Here is a 15,775-nt window from a genome sequence, read left to right as displayed (position 1 = left end):
AAAAATCTGCTCTAAGTCCAAAAAAAAAGATAACTTTGGTGACGGTGCGCCCCTCGCGCTGGCGGCCGCCCCCCCCCCCCGGGCCGCGAGGCCCCCCCCAAAGGCCGCGAGCCCCCCCCCCCCCAAAGGTTTTTTTTAGGAAATAATTTACAGGACTTTATTTAAACCGAGACTTTCCCTGTGGGCAATACATTCGATCCGGTCTGAAGTTAAATAGTGTCCAAGAGGGAGGGTGGTCACACCATCTTGACAAACATAGACCTTGTCGGAGATGGTACTCATGGCTATTTTCTCTACATTTACAGTATAGTTCCTATAGTTCAATGAACGAATTGCCAACAATTTGGCTCGTGGAATTGCATTTTCAACAATACAATTCCAATAAATGTTCATGTCGAAATTCTTGTCCACATAGCGCGTAGGTACTCCTATGCAACGTTTCTTGATTTCCTCGTCGTATGTCTGTATAAAGTACACCTTCGGACCTAAAAACATACCGCGGGAAATCAAGTCGCTACCCGTTTCAGATTTAAAAAATAAAAGCTGATTGGGCGCCCGACGTTTTACTAGTTCATGGTAAAGATTACCACACCAATGAGTGTAGTCCATTCGTGAACTGATAATTTCACCGCGCGCCAAATCATCAATTAAATTTGATGTTTTTACTTTGAACAGTAGAGAATCCGTGTCACCGTAGCAGACCTCTACTTGCCCCTTTTCCGGCCACTGTACCCTAGCCACATTGTAGTAGAATTCCAACATGAGCTTTTTTGAGATCTCCAATATAGCACTACCTGAATTAATATTTTTATTCAAGACAATGCGTCTTTTTTTCCTATTCAAAAGTACGATGTCCGGGCCAATGAGTGTAAAGGAAGTGTAATTGGGATCGGCAATAATTCGAGCACATTGTTCTGGATCGGTCACGACGTCACAACGATTCTTATCGCGAACACTCACACATTTTGCCGAAAGCCGAATTTAAAATGAGTTTATAAATTTCTTTTTCGGCTTTCGTCTGTGCTGCAGAACGTTTGCCGACAAAAGTGTCAACAAACGTTTTCAAATAGGGTTTTTGACTAAACTCGAGTGCTCGGTGAACCTTTGTGACGTTGAAACCATTGTTACACATCCATTTTAACGCTACATGATGTACAACTATGTTTTTTTTCGGCAGAAGGTCAGCAATAAGTTTTTGTTTTGAAGGTGCCCAATGCAATCCGTCCACCTCGACTAAACGCCTATTGCGAGGACTCAAAGAGTCCTTAGTCACAGGTCTATTGATACACGGGAAAACAAAATCCTTTACTGAATCGTGAAGCTCGACTGGTATCTCTCCATCAATTTCAAAAACCATCCAACTGGGCCATTCTTCTCAACACTGTTAATGTTGGGGAAATAGGGAGCTTGAGGGTCATTGAGCCATTTATAGTCAACGCAAGGTAGTGCATAATGGAACATGGCCGAAGGATAGAGAGGATTCATATCGAAGAAAACTGCATCCGATTTTGTCCCCGTGTTCTCTCCTGTTGGATCGGTTTCCAAGATACGGTCCCCGTGAAAAACAAACCCTCCCCTCATTGACCTCTCAATGAACAGGTGCTGATCAATGTCAGTGATCAGCCCAATTTTTTCCCCACTAATTTTCAGGATGAGGTCCATCACTAGATCAGGCGAAGAAAAATAATACCCCAAATCAAGACAAAACTCCTCATAGATTTTATCCGTATTTCTACACATAATGTCTAACAAAGTTAACACGTCACTCGAAAAATATAGCTTGCAATAATCAAACCCTTTTTTACGCCTTCCCTCTGCCCAAACCTTTTTAGCAAAACTGTATTCCTTGGGGATGCAACCAAGATCGTGAATACTGTCAGAAAAAGGATTCAATGTAAGGAACAGTCTCCTCAGCAAATCTAGACTTGGAACAATAATGGTCACAAGGATTGATACCCATTACCATTAACAAATCATAGAAATCATTTGGAAATTGTTGCTTGAGAAGTGGGAAAGCATTGCTGCCGTCATCGTTTTTCTGCACCTGAATTAATTCGCTCAGTGTTTTGGGGAAAAAACTGTAGGAATCTAAAAAGCGACTTTTATTCGTGTACTCAACGCCGGCTTCAACAAATTTCCACATAAATTCCAAAACAAGCAACTTTTCTACGGATTTAGATATGATTTTGTACGTAAAGCCGTCTATCACCCATGCATCATCATCCACTGTTCCATTTCTTTGAAGATGTGCCAATGCATGTAGCACAAACTTTAGATCGTATGTAGAGTTATGTATAAAAACCGGTAGAAAAAAGTTGTTGTTTAATTTTTAAATTACACGAATTGTGAGCCAACCCCCGAAAGTTACTTTTTCCCGTTGAAATTGGGTCAATAAGGTGATTGTGGTCCTGCACCACGTCTTTTGGGGCAAGGGCACCCCTACACACCCAGCAAATTGTCCCCTTTTCCAACGCCAGTTGCTCTTTATCCGACAATGTCATTGTATAATTGGTATGACGTAATCGTGAAATTACCTTGTTTGTCGTTTTTATTAAAGAAACCAATAGCTTTTCCATACTGCCCTCCTCGTCCATAGTAAAAAAAACTCTTACAATTTCATTTTATTGTTGGTGTCACGGCGGGTGTGCGCAGAGGAACACGCAACTAGTTTGTGGTCCTTGACTATATTTGGCCTTGATGTGTCTGATAACTAAACTAGTCTTGTTTCGCAATCTAAATACACTTTTACATATTGCAGAAGGGACTTTTGAAAAATTTTAAATTGTAAAGTGTCTTTGCCTTCTGCCGGCATTTCTATTCTCTGATTTCCGTGAATTTTGCAATACCCCATGTGATGTGAGAACAGTTACTCGACTGTAAGTTGGGAGAGACACATGGGGTAAAAGAAACGTTTTACTTTCATCACGCATTGACAGAAGATCCTACGGATTTCCATTACGGGGAAAAACTTGAAATAAGAATTTTCATCTATATGATGCTGGAAAATAACATATTCCCATTTTTTATAATGTTCCACCCTCAGGGTTATCACTGAATTCACAACTCATTGTTTCTTCGGTTTTTTCCCCCCGGCTAACAAGTCTGGGTCGTCCTGGAGAACATCTACCCCCACCCCAAGAATTTCAAGTGCTTTCTTGTATATGCTTATTTCTTTCTATGACACCGGATACCTTACCACTAAACAGTCAAAATTTACTTTAGTGAATTTTTTCCACCGTTACGTGCAAGTCAGTCGAGATTTTTTATTGTTGATTCTTTTTTTAGTGTCCTATGGACCGCTGATAAAAATGCAAATTTGAAACATTGAAGCCCTGTGTCAAAATACAAACCCTGAACCCCTTTGGTAGTTTACAAATCTGGGTGGCATTTTAGTCTTAGATTTCCCACTCTCCTTAAAATAAAGTTTTTTTTTAAATCTACTGAGATTCAGATCCATGCGTTCAATGTATAAAATTGTGGACCCACTCCCTCTCTCTTTAATTGTATCAAATGTTTAAATTACTTTATTTACCCTTTTGAAAATGTTGTCTTCAAAATCGTTTAGACCTGGGTAGAAAGTGTGTTTGCCTGTCTAAAATTGAAAATAAAAAACGTCCCCGGATGTCCCCTTTTGTAAATAAACTTTTTGGTTCACTGATGCTTTAATTCCCCCTCGACCTCCCCAATTCTGGATCTGAACCTCAATAAGTGCTCGAATTCTGTCGATATAGCTATGGAGAACTTTCACGGGGTCATTTAAAATAATGCTCGCGTTTTCCTCGGGAAGGCTAAAATCTACCCTGTATGTTTGCAAATGGCTTAGAGCAGAAGCTAACAAATAAAAATCAGGCAATTCCGGGGACGTAGCACTATTTTCATGTCCTGACCCTGTTTGTTCAGGACTCAATTCACTACTTGTAAAGTTGCTGTTAAAAATGTCCCCGGAAAAATGAGCTGCTGTTGTATTACTACTACTACTACTACTACTACTACTACTACTATTAAGTGGAATGGTGGAGGAGGGTGACAGAGAATTGTCAATAACATCACTCCCAGTCTGTTCAATCGCATTGGGGGGATGTGGCATGAGATTTCCTAGCACATATTCCAAGGTGTTTGGGGGCAATTGGTCGAGCCAGCCTGTAGTGTCCTCTGATGGAATCTCGTTATGAGGACCCGGATCAGATTTACTTGTAACATTACCTAAATATTCACGCAAGAAACTATCTGCCCACTCTGGGTCCTCAAGCATGTCAATATCGCAAGTTAAGTCCTCCAGGCTGGACATTTCCCCAAAAACATCGTTAAGGAACCCTCTTTGCCACTCCAAAGTCTCTAGAACCAGTGTAGGTTCATCCCTGAACTCTGCTGGTGGTGACAGAATTAGTTCTGTAAATATACCTGCTTTATCACTCAATGGTGTCGCTGGTGGTGCTATATTTTTAATCTGTAGAAAAAAAAAGTTATTTTTTATGTAAAATAACCATTATTTTATAGTTAATAAACTTTGTCAATTTCTCATAGTCTTTGCCTCACTACCACCACCACCTGAACAATTAAAAGAAGAAGAAGAAAAAAGGTACATCGCCTTATGTCTTTCATAATGTCAACTGAACTTGTTAAAAAATATATTTTTTTTTAGTTGGGAAAATGTAGTCTTATTTTTAGAAGGGTAAGTTATAACAAGAGAATGATAGAAAAAATTAATGGTTTTATTACAAAAATTTTTTTTTTTAATAAAAATGCGAAATATGGATCCAAGTCGATTGTTTGAGCCTCTTCATTATAATTCTCAATGAAATTTGACCATCGTTCAACTGACGCGGTATGCTGTATGAACACTTCCTCCTCGGCTTCAGTTAATGGACACGAATCCCATATGTCGGCGGTTGGTGTTACTTTCTCAATAATCCGTATTTTCCTGTGTCTTTTGCCAACGGATTTGTTTGAAGTTGACCTGGGCTAAATAAATGTTTGTAAGAGAGAAGAACTTTTTTCTCCATCCATATCAACAATTAAAGTGCAATTAAAATGTTGGATGGTCCTTTTTAGAGCCCCCCCCCAAACCCCTCCCGGGGAGGACCCTTGGGAACCAGGAGCTTCCTTCGAGGTAGGAGGATAGATACCCTTTCCGAGTTGGGAGTATTGGACTTCACAACACTATTCAAATAGAACAGTCTCAAATTCTTTTCTCAAATGCATCTTTTTTTCAAACGAAAATAATTGCTTGAAAATGAGTTCATGCAAAATAATGTTTTCTTCGCATGTGAAAGAGATAATCGGAGATTATTAAAAAGACCCTTCTTATCGCAAATACATATCCTGTTTCAAGAACCTCACTAAGCGGATTAAAATTCAGACTATAGCGATGGGAATAATTTGATAAGAGCCCGGATGTGTATGACTGTTTAGTACAAAATATGTGACAGTTTGAGAAACAGTGAATAGATAGTTTTTGTTTTTAAAAGGAATATTGGAATTATTGCATTAGAATGCGTCTTGGTTAGAAGTTACGAGGTAAGTTTTTTTTTTATATAGAAATGCGTGATAAGCATTCCTTTAAATATATTGCTAATTTGGTTAATGAAAGAAAATTAAATAGTTTTTAGAAACAAATTTTAAGTTTTTACTCATCAAAAGCTATGCGCCTGAGAAAATTTTTTCTTATTTTTTAAAATAGGGATAGAAAAAATTATGTATATACTTACAAATTCTGACTGGGCTTCTATATCTCAACTCCTTGGCAAAACTTGAAGGGGGTCAAGCTCAGAATCTTCAGTAGGCAGAGCTGAGCTATTATATGAAGAAGTCCAGTCCCTTTTCATCTTCCTTCCAATTGGCATGGAGCAAACACTGGGGTCAGAGGACCCTGTCATAAAAAGAGTCACGGCCCTTGACTGTTCCAGGTCATGTGTAGTTCTTCCAGCGAATATGATAATTGATGGTCTTGTGGCTTGCATTAATGTACCTTCGCTATATCTTGCTTTCTTTTCAGAAGGGGGTTTATTGCACATATCTTCTTCCTTTAAAAAAAAGACAAAAATTTAGCATGAAAAAAAAATGCATTTTTGGGTTTGGAAAATAATTCAGTTTATGTTAGGAATTTAAAGTAGTTTAAAACATTTTTTTTTTTCAATCAAATAAATATTTATATTTTCCCTTATTATCAAAATATAATACTCATTGTTACAAATTTAGATTTTTCAGAATGATTTTCAGCTCTTAAACTAAGATAAGCAGCAGAATATATTCTAAATTGTTTTGGTTTTTCTTCTAGAGACTAAAAACATCATAATGCGAATCGTACTCCCTGTCTATGTGCACCATCCGTCCTGTCTGAGTATCTTTTAAAAGAAAACTTAAACCGACCATTCTGTAAATTAAAAACAAAAAATGCCAGTTAGAATTTTTATCCATGCGCTTATCGAAGATGAAAGAAGTCGTAATAGATTCTAAATTGTTTTGGCTCTTCTTCTTCTAAAGACTAAAAGCATCAGTATGCTACTATGATCTAAAAATATCACTGAAATACATTTTCCAGCAGTACATGGTAGCGAACTATAAGTAAGGAACAAACCGAAACTCTAAAAGGGAAGCTTTTGTAACAATTAATACATTAAAAGAATTAACATTTTATTCTAACCTCCAAATTACCGATCGAGAGCTAAGCACTTTTTTCAAAAACATCCCTAAAAAGGTTAACTGATCTTTTTAAAAACCACACCGTAAATGCGGGCTGGTCTGGAAGTATTTTCAAAAAAATTCCTAAAAAAAAAGCCGCTGATCTTGATAAAAAGGAAGCTTTTGTAACAATTAATACATTAAAAGAATCAACATTTTATTATAATCCCAAATTACCGATAGAAAGCTAAGCACTTTTTTCAAAAACATCTCTAAAAATGCACACTGATCTTGATAAAAATCGCACCGTAAATTTCAGCCTATAAGAGAACTATTTAGAGGTTTCAGCTCCTGAACAATAGGCTTCTAAGTGTATAAGTACCCTTAGTTCTAGTGTCTGTCTTAAGTAGTCAAAACTTTTTAAAAGAGGTAACCACACAGTGTAAGGAAAGAATTTCTTCCTTAAATTAATGACAAGACAATTTTTTTTTTAATTATAATAATGAGAAAATTTTTACTCACCAGAAATTGCTTAGAATTATCAATTTTTTATGTAAATGTTTACAAAAAATGTCTGTAGTGTTAAGTTCAATAAACTATTCAGAACTGTTGAACAATCTATTTTGAAACCTGAATATATACAAAAAATAATTGCATAACAACGAAACAAGAGATGCTGGTTTTGATTTATCACTAAAAAAAGACATTGAACTTTGAAATTGCGTAAATCTCCTGACAATGAAAGAGTGTAATGACCAGTAGAAGTAGAATTACCTTACCAGAAAAACCGGAAGGAACGTAAAGGCCGCAAATAAAACAGGATGGAACATAAAGGCTCAGAAGTATAAGGTAACATACTACTATCAATATGTCTGATACCGATACAGTGTGCGACCATTTCCCCAAGGACTAAGGAGGGTCATATCATAACCAAAATGATAGGCATTGGATATTTGAACTATGTTGAACGAAATGCTATCTCAAAATTGTGATTGGAATTCCTCGGGGGGGGGGGGCATTTAGGGAGGGGGGGGGGTGTTAGTTGCCCTCCAATTTTTTGGTCACTTAAAAGGGCACTAGAAAATTTTATTTCCGTTCGAATGAGCTATTACACATCTCTCTATGATGTTCTGGTCAACCCCTAGCCTTGCTAGAAAAAAGAAAAAAAAAAGGATTTAGATCAGTGCTACCCATGCAAAAAAGTCATTTTCCTTGTTCATCAAGGACGGGGGTTGTAATTTCCCGTAGCTAGGTCTTCGACCATGCTGTTTCCAATGGTAGACTTTTCATTTTGATCTGACGCCATTTTTGAGGGGTTTAGGACTTTTTTTTGAAATCACAATAATTTTTTTTTCGCAGTAAACTTTTACTTTTAAGACGAACCGAAATAATAGTTAGCATTTCTGAATCAGCGTTATATGAAATTTTTTTTCCACCAGGTAGTTTTTTCTAAACACGTTTTTTAACTTTTGGTTACTACGGTCTGTGGTTCGCTCTTTACTAGGTTGCAGCTGCCGCTGCAACCATGATCATGGTTTTAACCGATTGAATCTTGGATCTTTAACCCACGCAAGTGACCATTGATTAAACAGAAATGTAGGGTTAATTATATTCTTTTTAGTTGTTTTGGTAGAGGATGTACGTTCTTGAAGTCACCATACATTTAGAACATTACTATACCAGGTGTGTATTGACAACAAATATAATTTGAATTCATTTGATTCTGAATTCAGTATTTTTCCCGATATCCGATTATGACACTTACCCGCATAAAAAGGCAGATAGATAGAAAGATAGATTTGTTTGCAGAAAAATCCCAATTGAGTCATGATGATATTACGCAAAACAAGCGAAAAAATACAGCAACAAAACATAAACTTAAAAGATACTAAAACTTATTATTTAAGAAAGTCATCACGATACCTCAAACCTGCCCTGACGAACTTCCCAATATTATCTATATTTAACTAACTCTTGCTTCTCAAAATTTCCAAAGTACAGTCTTTCCCCCTGACCTCTCTACCAAATATTTCCAAGTACAACTCCCTAAACTCCCTGCATTCCCCTAAAAAATTATACAAAGACCCATCCATCTTTCCACACATAGGTCAACTGTAAGGACCATCCCTCAATCTATCCCTTTCTAAATATCTCCTAAGTTCTCCAAGAGGCATAAAAATATGGCCCGATAATATCGATCGGCCGATAAATCGGCCGGGCCCTAGTTGTAATCGCCTTTATAAACAAAGTGTCTTAATCGTTATAACTTAAACCTTAAACTTTTTCGAATGCTGACCAATGGTCTGCGTTGCGCAGATACCGATCTCCAAATTGTATGCCTCCGGCCCGGAGTGCAATGCGCGGTGAAGAACAAATCATCCGACGCTTCCCGAGTCCCCCTCCCTAGATTTCTCCAGGTACCCATTTAGAGCAATGCTTACATAAAATTCATTCTTATAACCATGAGTAAAGACAGTAGAAATAAACCAATAAGAAACTTTAGTTAAAAAATGTATTTTCCAATACCTTGTTTTTATTTAACATAGTTTTGACCAGCACAAAGAAACACGAGGTCATACCAGGTAAAGGGGGTCTAATACCCCCTCTCGCCTGGAATACGGAAAATTATATAAATATACAAATTTTTTGTTACTCGTTTTCTTGTTTTTAAAGTCCCATAAGAAATAAATGTTCCACAGTTGAGCCATACCCCCCTCAAATGACTTGTGCGCACGCCCCCCCCCCAAAAAAAATAAAGAATACGATCCTGAGTGAACATTTTCTAAAGATTTACATTAATGTGTTAACCAATTAATTTAAGATACAGGACTCGATCCAGAACCGTTGAAGAGGGGAGGGACTGCCGGTATTAGTAGTATTAGTAGGGGAGGGTTTGACGTAGCTGCAGTGCTGGGGTCAGGATTAATTAAGTCGATCGCATTAGTAATTTGCTAGTTCACGTAAAATTTTTTCGGGACGGGCAAGTTTAGTTAAGCCTCAGACACCATCAACCCTAGGATCGACCTTAGCTGGAAGCGAGCCTTAATGGTTTAAAAAATAAAATACAAAACCCATTCTTCTTCTCAGATGAAATTTAAGCATATATGAAGAAAGCAAAACTTGGTGTCAAACCACGTGTTCGTTTTGAATAGCCTCATTCCATCATAAATAAAATCTAAAACTTAAAAGATAATGTAAATACCCTATTTGACCACCCTATCTTACATTGGCCGTTCAGGGCGGCTCAAACAGCGTGCGCCCACCTAGCTGCGCCATTGTATTTGAGAATTCCATAAATGCCTTCGATCTTTTGATCAGTCCCTCAGCTCCCCTTAAGCAGCATTACAGGCTTAGTTCCCTTCCCTGGCACCAACTACGGGAGTTTGGCGCCCATGGAGCCAAGCTTTGTTTATATCTTAATGTCATTGACAAAATTAGGTCAAATTGCAGAATTTTCTCGTCACATTCTCTGGAAAGTAATCAGCTTTAACAAATTAAATATTTTATATTGGAGATCTCTGGCGTTCCATGATAAAAATAAGAAAAAAGCAAGAGTGGGTATACTATCAAAAGAAATATTACTTTCAAGGCCGTACCCAGAGGAGGGGGTGGAGTGTAGGGGGGTATGAACCCCCCCCCCCCAAAGGTTTGTCTGACTCTTAAAAATGTGACAAAAATGTATATAAACAAATTTTGTATACTTTTTTAGCTTTTTTTGTGTAACCCCGCCCCCGAAATTTTTCTTTTATCTGTGAGAAGGAGGGATTATTCCGTTGAGTTGGAGCCAGATTTCCTAGCATTATTTAAAAAGATTAGAACTTAAATAATAAAAGTGGGTTTTCACTTCTTCTGACTGCATGTATATTATTTATCAAACAGTTCGTAGAAAATTTTGATACTTTCTTATTATCCGGGCCTCTCTAAAAAGACAAGTTTGGTGAATGTTAATAAAATAATATAAAATAGGATGATTATATAATAGTTTAGAAATGAATTTGAGCTATATATTTGCACATTAGGGTGGGTGGGGGGTGGGGGGCAAAGCATACAGTTTAAATACAGTTCTTGCCTTTGTTTATATCCCAGAAGTCATTGTAAAACTATTTTCATCACGCGTCTCAGTCTATTTCACATTGCCTTGTATGCATTGCCGTAGATAGAAGAGTCCGTTTAATAGAAGAGTACCCAAATTTTGTATGCGTTTTTCGATTTTTTTGTGTACCCCCCCCCCCGAATTTTTTTTTAGTAAAACCCCTCCGGAAAAAATCCTGGGTAGCCTACGGCCTTGATTACTTTAAAATAGCTTATTTGAGTTAAGTCGCGAGACTCTGAAATTTATAAGATTTACAGCCACAAGGATCTTATTGGCTGGTCAAAAATGCAGCACCTGCAGCACGAGCATAACCATGATTTTATTCATGGTGGTTACTAACCACTTCATATATTTCAAATTTGAGGGTATGGTTGGGGGAGGGTGAGCCTCAAAGCCCAAAATTCAAGCCATTCATAAGTTCATAAGTTTATTAATCCGCATTCACAAACAAATAAATAAATTAAACAACACTTTTACGCTGGAGAAAACCTATGAAGGTTTGCGATCGCACGAAAGTCCACGTAACTACTTACCTATTAACTCAACTATTTACATAAACCTCAACTATTTAATTAAAACTACTAAAAATAGACCAAAAATAGATAAACTATAACCTATATATATATATATATATATATATATATATATATATATATATATATATATATATATATATATATATATATATATATATATATATATATATGAAAAAATATAGATGAATAAATAAATAACTGAATTAAAAATAATAATAGATAAATAAAATATAAAAGAAAAATTAACCCCAGGATTTAACCCCATTATTAAACCCATTAACCCCAGGATATAAGTTATGAGTCCTTCCAAACTAAATTGATAAGTCTATGAAACAAATAACGGATACTTTTGTTTTGTATGTTTGTTTTTTTATTAGGAAAACAAATCTACTGTTTGATGAGTTATGCCACAATTGCCATCCCCAAACGGCCTGCACAGCCCATGCAGCTCTAGTTTTACCATCGTATTTAAGGATTCTATAATCGTTTTTCCATTGAAGTGAACTGAATCCCTTTGGCTTCTGCCAACCTCAAGTAATATTTAATGTATTTAGGACTCAAAGTTTAATAAAGTTTATTGCAGAAGTTTCTTTCGTCTTTTTCGCTGAAAGTTACAAAGTACGTGCAAAAGGCCTTATTTCCGAAAAAAAGAACAATTTGAGAAAGGGCAACTATATGTAAAACAACCTGATCAATTTATCTGTGTCCCGGGGGGAAGGGGTTGCTGGTTTAGAAGCCCCCCCCCCCAAAAAAAAAATGTCCGACTCGTAAAAAAGTAACAAATCCACATAAACAAATTCTTGATACGTTTTGTAAAGTATTTTTACAAAAAACCTGAACAAAATTTACCCCTTCCCCCAAAAAAAACCTTGGATAAGGCCTTTCTGATCATATACAAAAACACAGCTTGAGACATCTCAGGGAAACATGGGCCCGAAGCCCCCTCTGCCTTGCGTATGTACCTTGAGAAAATTGGCCAGCCCTCTTCTGAGAAATTAAAATTTTACAGCGGTCTGTTACAAGTATAAAGGAAAAAATAAGGTCTGTCTCTACCTCACTTTATAAAACAAATTTGCATAATTTATTAATACTCATTGTTATAAATAGCGACGTTCCCTATTTGGCAGTTTTAACATTATCACGCATCAGAGTCATGAATGTATTTCAGTCAGTTACAGGAAATGTAACTGCATATTAAAGATATATTACATAATACAACCTGACTATACTTTCTAATATGGAAGGTAAAGGAGTAAATCAGAGGAAAATAAAGAAAAGAAACTGAGCTACTAGTACTTGTATGATATATCGACCACACTCAAGAAGTGAAGTTAGGTTAATCTTAATGGAATATACCTAAATATGATGAAAATATAATACTTTAGTAACAAAATTATGGAAACTACAACAAAGAAAAATGAAAAGCAGGCCGCCAAGAACGTGTTATATTAAATACTTAACCTAACTAAAATACCAACTTCATATATTAAATATTTAACTGAAATATACCTATATAGTAGTTTATCTCATTGTGCCTAAGCTAATTGTCTCCGAACGCAGATAGACAAACAGCTTTACGCAGACAGATCAGATCCGACTACTTGAGTGTGGTCGATATATACTGCAAGTAGCCTACACTACCACTAACAAATCATTGCAGCACCAAGGCGCCTGACGCCAACACAGATGCGCATGAGCTTCTTCCAACCAATCTGTTTAAAGCTGTAGCACTGTTTGCAGTCACAGTTCCGATTAGGCAAAATTGCGAAAGGTCCAACTTGACGCCACTATTCGGTTAAATAAAGACCACGAAAATACTGGCAAGTCATATAAAGAAATCTCGAACTTTGCCTGTAAACCCAGCAGTTTCACTGACTCCTGCCGTGATTTTATAGAAGATTCCACAATTTTCCATTTGGTTAACTAAAGCGCATGAAAATAGTGGCATGACATGTTACCAAAATCTTAATTTTGGTCGGTAAATTCAGCGGTTTTACCGACTCGTGCAGTGATTTTACGTATCGTATTCAAAACGGAGATTATGCTAATTATCAATAAGAAAAAACAATCGGTAAAAATGACCATCCAGTGGGTAAAGTTCCTTGCCTTCCCCCGTCCCACAAAAAAAAACACTTTGGCTAGTAACGACCCTGCTCCTAATGCGTATAGCTCGTGTTCCCCAAGAACCTGGACGCCGTCTTTTCCCAATCACTTCAGTAGAACGGTGGATACATGACGTTAACAGTATCGAAAAAATGAAATTCATATTTGAACTCACTCGCTTTTCACAAGGAAGAGCAATTCTTACTGTAAATTGCAAAACATAGGAGCAATCCTAAAGAGCAGAGGTGAGTAAAAATCAGAAAAATTAATTTTTAGAAAAATCTTCCTAATTGTCCCTGAGAGCAACCAAAAAGTCCGTCCCGTCTGTGCAAGTATTTTGTATTTGCAAGGATTTGTACATTGTGCAAGCATTTTGTATTTGCCAGGATTTGTACATTGTGCAAGCATTTTGTATTTGTGCATTGTGCAAGCAGTATATATTTGCAAGCATTTGTGCAAGCATCTTCAGTGTATTTTGTTAAAACAAGGCAAATGAAGACAGGCACATTGATAAAAGGAAGCACGCCTTTGGGTTGGAGCCACTCTTCAAAATGTCCCGGTTTTTACGATTTTCTGTGTCATTTCTTATATTTCCCTCTTAGGTCACTTGTTATTCGTTCATTTGAATTTTCGTTACCTCCTAAATAAAAAATAAAAAAAAAAAACTACACGCATTTGCCTGTTTAGACATAAATACAGATTGAGACAGGTTTAGACGAGTCTAAACACTTATCAAACTAAATCCTTTGTGACCAAATATAAAATTAATACTTTAACTCACATATAGTTTGCATTTTCGATTGATACCTTAGAACATTAAACTACTAAAATTAACTCTTTTCGTTCTTGTATTCTTACATCGAGACTAGGACTGGCCTTCCTCTAGGACCCCAGTCCTAGAGTTCCTCTAGGACTGGCGTCGGTAGTTGTTCTTTAATGCATTGGGGTGGAAAACGTTCTTTGGTGGCGTTTATTATGTAAAGTAGAGTTGTGTGGTTTTAATTCTGACAATTGTTGAGTTGAACTGATCAGTTCAACATTAATTGAGGGAGACGTGTCAAAATAAAGTTGGCACTAGTAGCAAAACTCGTCGAATTACACACAAAAAACAGAATAAAGTGTTTTTCTGTTCTCCTGTTTTGTTTCTATTTTCCATCTGCATTCCTGTGTACTCTTTTGTGAGAACTACAAAACAATTTTTTTTACCCCTTCCCTCCCAACACAGAATTCGAAGACAAATAATCCCCCCTATAAACTGTCTCCTCGCCGTGAGACAAAGCCGGATAAAGATACCGAAAATGTAACTTAGGAAGTGCTCATTTATCAAGAGAAAAAAATTCCCTTCCCCTTTAATCAAAATCTGTATTTATCTGCATGCACAAAATAGTCCTTTAACGGTTTTTCTTCCGCGAAAGCAAGTTTCACCCCCAAAAATATACTAAAAAAAACTAACTAGGGGCTAGGACCCATGACCCAGTTCAGGAGTCATGCTCAAGAATTTGTGCTAGCCGTGCTTCGTAGTGTTTTCGTATTGGTGACGACATTTATAAATTCAATGAGAGATAAACTCAAACATAAACCTCCTTTACCTATCAAAAATGGAAGAAGTCTCCATTCTCTGTTTAGATTTCGAAACCGATTAGTTAAACCATTAAAGTTAAAGCCTAGACTTATCGACATCTCAGGACATCAAACGATTCATTTTGACATCAGCATTTCAACATCTATTCGGTTTACGTCTGATCAAATTTATTTATAAAAAAAATCCTCATAAAAAGAATTAAGAATTTATCTTTTGACACCTTTTTCTGTTGCGAATTTATCTTTTGGGAATAATTATCTTTTCAACACAGCATAAGAGAATCATATCTTCAGTTAGTTTATTAATTTGGTATTACGTCCGAAAAAACGGCAAATAGGAAAGCAGCTGTACAAGTCAATTACGGACTGAAAAGGCCACCTAATAAGCAGAATAGCCTATTTATGAAACAACGCTGACTGAATACAGTGTTTTTAGTCACAATGCTGACTAAGCTACCTGGGAGATATTTAATTTGGGTGATTGATTAAAAAATACGATCTACATTCCCTAAATAATCCCTGAGTGATCCTGATTTGAAAGAAGGGCTAACGAGTCGGACAACCATTTAGGGGGGGGGGTTCAAACCCCTCTTACCCCCCCCCCGGGTTACGGCCTTGGTAACACGTCATTATAGCTTCTATGAAATTTGCCAGGGGGAAGGGACATGGGCTCTGAACTAAACCTTTATCCTCTTTTTTAATAACAATCAAAGGTACTGTAAAGATCTGGAATAGCGGCTCTTCAGGAGAAGACATGCTAGAATAAAAAGGGGACATTCTTAGATTACCAGTTTTATCTTCATTTTGATGGTATTTTTTGTGTTTTGGTAATTAATTTCAA

General features: G+C 36.8%; 1 protein-coding gene across 3 annotated transcripts in view; it reads right to left on the bottom strand.

The window, feature by feature from the left end:
• Positions 1-15,775, bottom strand: part of LOC148949747 (retinol-binding protein pinta-like) — a 164,506-nt gene that overhangs the window by 131,747 nt on the left and 16,984 nt on the right. Inside the window, exon 1 of one of the 3 annotated variants that reach the window (XM_089093710.1) lies at positions 12,760-12,889. The exons of the other annotated variants lie outside the window; for them this stretch is intronic. The gene's annotated coding sequence lies outside the window, so the exon portion shown is untranslated. Of the gene's footprint in view, positions 1-12,759; positions 12,890-15,775 lie in introns of those variants that run through there. 3 annotated transcript variants of the gene reach the window in all.

The sequence above is a fragment of the Artemia sp. Qi Xiang Cuo genome, chromosome 8 (genome assembly GCF_049724085.1).
Source record: "Artemia sp. Qi Xiang Cuo chromosome 8, ASM4972408v1, whole genome shotgun sequence".
Classification (NCBI taxonomy): Eukaryota; Metazoa; Arthropoda; class Branchiopoda; order Anostraca; family Artemiidae; genus Artemia; species Artemia sp. Qi Xiang Cuo.
This window is presented reverse-complemented; position numbering and strand designations above follow the sequence as displayed.